This window comes from Oryzias latipes, chromosome 3, assembly GCF_053564925.1.
Source record: "Oryzias latipes strain Hd-rR chromosome 3, Olatipes_Hd-rR_3.1".
NCBI lineage: Eukaryota > Metazoa > Chordata > Actinopteri > Beloniformes > Adrianichthyidae > Oryzias > Oryzias latipes.
The window spans coordinates 36,838,502-36,844,931 of record NC_136239.1 but is presented as its reverse complement, the minus strand read 5'-3'; the positions used below and the strand labels follow the sequence as shown (position 1 = coordinate 36,844,931).

Below are 6,430 nucleotides of genomic sequence, written 5' to 3'. Positions count from 1 at the left end.
CATAGACAGGTCCATGGTCTGTAAGGGTTAACCAGTCACCAATGATGCTTAGGCAGGTCCATAGTCTGTAAGGGCTAACCAGTCGCCATAGACGCTAAAGCAGGTCCATAGTCTGTAAGGGTTAACCAGTCACCATAGACGCTAAAGCAGGTCCATAGTCTGTAAGGGTTAACCAGTCACCATAGACGCTAGAGCAGGTCCATGGTCTGTAAGGGTTAACCAGTCACCATAGACGCTTAGGCAGGTCCATAGTCTGTAAGGGCTAACCAGTCGCCATAGACGCTAAAGCAGGTCCATAGTCTGTAAGGGCTAACCAGTCGCCATAGACGCTAAAACAGGTCCATAGTCTGTAAGGGCTAACCAGTTGCCATAGATGCTTAGGCAGGTCCATAAAAATTAACATAAATATATAAAAAATATTCATAAATAAATGGTCTTTAATTAAAATCAAAATAATAACTCAAAAGTTTCTAGATTCTACATACTTAGAATCTAGAAACTATAAACTAGGCTTATTTTTGGTGTAAAATCATTCTTTTTTATAAAGGTATTCAATAAAAAATTGCTTCTTGAGTTTTTCTGAGTGCAGCAAATGGTCCCGCCTGGGTTTTGTTGTTCAGGAACGAAGGGCGGAGCCTTTCCTCTGGCAGAGCCACACTCTTTTAATGGAGAGACATTAAACTATCAGGAATGATCCGTTTCTCAAGAATATATATTATAAAAAAATCTATCACAGCAGAACAATAAGCTTAAGCATGAAACTACCAACACAGTTTTTCACATAAACAAGCTCATCCGATGGTAAAATGCATTTTTCCAAAATACAACTGTAATACTTTTCATTTCCTTTCCCTATTCTATTAGTATTCTATTAATGCTTTAATTCTGCTCAAACCTGAGTTCATTTTCATCAGTTCTAATGCTAAAGTTACCATATTTTTAGTTTCAAACTTTCTATTTTGAGCTGGGGAACAAGGAGTCTGGCTCCTTGAACCACCAAAAAAACCTTCCCCTGCCAGTCTGTTTTTAGCTCAATGTCTGGGCCTGCTGCCTGCTGCTATCAAATGAAAGCCAGCTAATCAAATTGTTGGAAGATCCTGTCCTGCTCTGACCGGAGGGCAGCTAAGTGACGAGTCACACATATTGCCGCAAAAATCACCGCCCTTCTGGCTTTACCTGATCCCACCGAGGTCCTTCATGCTTCTGGCTAGATTTAATTTGATCATTTTAATTTATTCTATTGCGGTATGAGCCATTTAATTGGTTTGTGTCTGCCAGACTTTTAAATTACACATAAAAGAACTTTGTTAAGGTGACGGAAAACTCTTTGAAAATGAGCCTGTAAAAATGTAACCATCCGAGAACGTCCTTACATACAGAATGGAATTTTTTTGAGTAATCTCTGGTTACTTTTCCCTGTCTGATGCTTCAAATAGACTGTTAGCCTGTCAAACATCACAGAAAACAAAGTTTTTGACTGTTCAGGGTCAGTTCTGCACCAAGCGGCAATCTTTTATGGGTTTTTTTCCAACACTCATAAGATTAGCCTCTACTAAAACTATAGCTGAGTTGATAAAATCCAATAATCGATCTTAATCAATTAATCCATCTTACCATATCACTAATCGATCCATAAATGTAGAAAAGAATCTATTATGCCTTTTCTTTTCCGATGACCTAAAGCAAAACAGCAGTAACATCATATTGATATACATTACTGGATTGGCCTTTGCCTATTTGCTGCTGTGCACAGTGACGTGCACGAGCAGCCGCCATTGGTATGCAGTGAGTCACGTCATCAGAACCCTGTTGTTCCAGTTTAGGACAGGCAGGCATCAATCACAAAAGTCTCCTGGTGTGTTTTTCAATAACTGGACCTTCTAGCATTGCAGATAAAACACTGCTTTCAAATTAACAGCTTCTAAATATCCGTGATTCTGTATTTTGCAATATTGCTTGTAAATGATTGTCACTCAAGCCCAGGAAGGAATTGTTGAAGTTCAATAGCATGAATTGCTGAAAAACTGCCAGCGATTTAAATTATTAAATGTTCAGAAAAGCATATATATGTTCTCTTCCTCCTACTCCCTTTCAAGCAATCTTTTGAACACTTTCTGACAATGTTTTCCTTTGGCTTGTTTTTGAATTATTTCTGCTTTGATTTCATTTCAAATTTTACATCCAACTCTTCAACTGTTAAAGTAATTAACTTATTTCTTACTGATTCAAAACAAAGAAAAACATTTTTAAGCTGATATGCAACACAGTTGACATAAATCTTATGATTCTGACGGGAAGAAAAGTGGCTTTTCATATCAGCTTTGCACTGATATGCAACGTTCATATGTTGTTGCACAGGGTTAACCAGTTAAGGGTTAACCTGTAAGGGCTAACCAGTCGCCATAGACGCTTAGGCAGGTCCATAGTGTGTAAGGGCTAACCAGTCGCCACAGACGTTAAAACAAGTCCATGGTCTGTAAGGGTTAAACAGTCACCATAGATGCCAAAGCAGGTCCATAGTCTGTAAGGGCTAGCCAGTCCCCATAGACGCTAAAACAGGTCCATGGTCTGTAAGGGCTGACCAGTTGCCATAGACGCTAAAGCAGGTCCATGGTCTGTAAGGGCTGACCAGTTGCCATAGACGCTAAAGCAGGTCCATAGTCTGTAAGGGCTAACCAGTCGCCATAGGCGCTAAAGCAGGTCCATGGTCTGTAAGGGCTGACCAGTCGCCATAGATGCTAAAGCAGGTCCATAGTCTGTAAGGGCTAACCAGTCGCCATAGGCGCTAAAGCAGGTCCATGGTCTGTAAGGGCTAACCACTCGCCATAGACGCTAAAGCAGGTCCATGGTCTGTAAAGGTTAACCACTCGCCATAGACGCTAAAGCAGGTCCATGGTCTGTAAGGGCTAACCAGTCGCCATAGGCGCTAAAGCAGGTCCATGGTCTGTAAGGGCTAACCACTCGCCATAGACGCTAAAGCAGGTCCATGGTCTGTAAAGGTTAACCACTCGCCATAGACGCTAAAGCAGGTCCATGGTCTGTAAGGGTTAACCAGTCGCCATAGACGCTAAAGCGGGTCCATAGTCTGTAAGGGTTAACCAGTCGCAGACTGTATTTTGCCCTATTGCTTGTAAATGATTGTCACTCAAGCCCAGGAAGGAATTGTTGAAGTTCAATAGCATGAATTGCTGAAAAACTTGCCTTCACTCTGCGGTCCAGCTCACCCCAAACCATCTCCATTGGGTTCAGGTCCGGTGACTGTGGAGGCCAGCCCCCCATCACTCTCCTTCTTGGTCAAATAGCCCTTACACAACCTGGAGGTGTGTTTGGGGTCATTGTCCTGTTGAAAAATAAATGATGGTCCAACTAAACGCAAACCGGATGGAATAGCATGCTGCTGCAAGATGCTGTGGTAGCCATGCTGGTTCAGTATGCTTTCAATTTGGAATAAATCCCCAACAGCGTCACCAGCAAAGCACTCCCACACCATCACACCTCCTCCTCCATGCTTCACGGTGGATAAAGATATAGTGTACTCTAAAAGGATTAAGAAAATTATGATATAGGTCCTTTTAAAAGGAAAACTATGATTGTGATTGGCTGAGAAGAAAAGGCGTGCTGTTTAGCCATTGGTTCAGAGTAAAGGCCTGATTGATGAGTGGCGAGTAGAGTGATGTCACAACCCAGCGTAGCTGAAGGTGAGGTAGATCTAGCTTCATAAACTTCAATGCAGTAATGAAAGACAGCATCCAGAGCAGGAAAGGGCTACCAGTGAGGAAAAAGACCAGCTTCTCTCCCCTGAAACGACTGCATCTAAATGTTTTTATCCTCATGATAAAATATCAATCATGGGGATAATCCAGATGTTTTCTCTGCTAAGCAGTGGCAAATTACTTCTTTTTACCTAAAAGATAAAAAAATTTCCTTAAATGAAGCATTTTTTATTCAAATGTTAAAGGAGGTATTTAAAGTTGTCTTCAGACTGGAAAAAGCGTTTGGTCCGGGCCCAGTCCTGAACCTTGCGTTTGGTCTGTATTCAGACTGCATTCAAGCAGACTTTCCTGTTCCGGACTAAAGCTTGTAAACAAAACTACCTGGCTGAAAATCTCTTCACTCATTGGTTAGGAATTATGAGGGCGGGGCAAAGCAACTAGAGGCAGAAATTATGGAAGTCCTGCACGTTTAATGCATTCAAACTTTATATATATTTTTTCCAAACGTCCTTCTGGTCTGGTGGAGTCATGCTACAGGCCGGTTACTGGCAAGAAGACAGCTAAGAAGGTATACTGATAAGTGTTTATGCTATATCCACTACTTAGTGCCCTAAATTTTAAAGCACAACGCTTACTACTATCTAAAATCTAATTGACCTGAACGCTTTGCAACAATCATTTACGATCACGAACACTGTCTTCTGAAGATAAGAGCATTGATGGTTTATTAAAAAAAAACATTTAAATACATTTTTTGGGTAAAAATGGTTCCAACCCAATGCATTGTGGTCTATAGTCGCCTATCTAGTGAGCATCAATGCACACCGGTTTTTCACAAAAACTTCTGGTAAATTTCTAGGGCACTTGATTTTGGAATTGTAGATTCAGACAGCACTACAAAATGGCAAACGCACTATATAGTGCACTATGTAGGGGTTCGGGTTGGAATTGGAACACAACCTATGACATATATATAGATTGTCTGGAAAAAGGTGAGAAGCAATGTGTGTCACATTAAAAATTGTTTTAATGAGTCAGCATTCATCTGATCACATTTCAACCAGTTGCTGTGTTTCAATGTTCTGGTGTTATGGCATTGCTTTTAAGAGACGTGGTAATGAACCATATGGTAGCTTTTAAAATGATGTCACAGCAGCGTCTGGCGCGTGCCGCACAACAAGAAACAGAAAATCATTTAAGAAGCGTTTTAAGATGTTAAAATAAAAGTTCTAACAGATAAACAGTTGGACCCTCTTTGATAACACAAACATTTACATTTGTCCGCGGCTCATCTGTTGCTACTTTCCTACTCTGTTTACATCGGCTACGGTGGCCATTTTGGTTCAGAAGGAATCTCAGAGCGAACCGAAGCTCAGTCCGATTGGAAAAGAACCGATACCTCCTGGAAAGATGTGTCGCAGAGTGGTTCCTGGTCCACTTGGGTGTATGGGGTGAAAATTTGTTCCGGATAATTGGAGGAAACAAACTGCGGTTCACTTTAAGCGAACCAAATGTGTCCAGTTGGAAAACGCCCCAAGTGTTCTGATATTCAAGATTCAAGATTTATTTCAAATCAAATCAACATTTATATTAAATGAAAATATAACTTAACATGAAACAGAAAGAAGTGAAAACATCTCTGCAGACATTCTCCTGCCTTCAGAAATGTTTTTTTTTTTTTCAGAGGAAGTTGTTTTATTGCTGTAACTCCAGCAGAGATTGATGCAGAATTTCAGAGCTGGCCTGTTGCTTTTCCAACATCTCCTTCCGTTCTTTATCAGTGTTCTCACTGTTCCACCTTCTCATTATTCTGTCATTCAAGAAGCAAGCATAGGTTAGGACATCCGAGACAGTTTTTGGTTTTTAACAAGCTTTTTAACACCCGGCATGTCTGTTCTGTTCTGACAGCCGGCTCGACTTTTCCACATTATCTGTGGGCGAAAATGGGAAATGGTTTGGTGAGAACAGTTTAGCTTGTTCACAGGTGGAGCCTCAAAAGCAATCCACTCATCTGAAGACGAACTCGGCGCCTTCAAACTGCAGAAAAATTCTCTCCGAGTCATTCGGTTTCCCCTCTGATCTGCTGCTTTGAATTCCAGTCACGCCGCTGCAGCAAAGATGCTGATCGGTTCTGATCGCCGCCTGCCAGCTGAGTTCTGCCCAGCCTCCAGGGAAGCAGCACAGCCTGAGACTTTCAGGAGCTCTCTAAATACTTCCCCCATTACCCCAAAAAAAAGAGTTTGGGATCATGTCAAAGCAGCTGTATTTTAGCCAGTCTGCTGATTCCTGTGATCCGTTCTCATAACACAACTTTTCTTTGTTACTGCGTTCTCAAACCATTCTAGAATGGCATTCTGCCGTTTTCACACGAGCATAAATCGCTGACGGCCCTTTATTTTAATGGAGCTCATAAATAATAAATGTTAAAGCTAAGAAAGCAAATGAACACATTTAAGTGGGTTTATGCCTGCTTTTCAGTGAGGTTGTGTTTCTGGATCTGCTTTTTCCCAGAGAGAAGTGTCTGTGGAAGCCATGCAGTTAAACAAACCTGCCATAAATCACACGACTCTGCAGAGACGCAAAGAAACTTTAGAGAAAAAAAAGCGGTGAACAGAGATGGAGGAAGCTGCCTGGCTTCTGTCTTTGTTGTTTGACCAGCTCAGTGGCCTTGTGGTAGAGTGTCTGTCCTGAGACGTGGAAAGGTGGTGAGTTCTAAT

General features: G+C 41.4%; 1 protein-coding gene across 2 annotated transcripts in view; it reads left to right on the top strand.

Annotated features, from left to right (window-relative positions):
• cep89 (centrosomal protein 89) overlaps positions 1-6,430 on the top strand; it is a 61,764-nt gene that overhangs the window by 49,388 nt on the left and 5,946 nt on the right. The window lies entirely within an intron of this gene.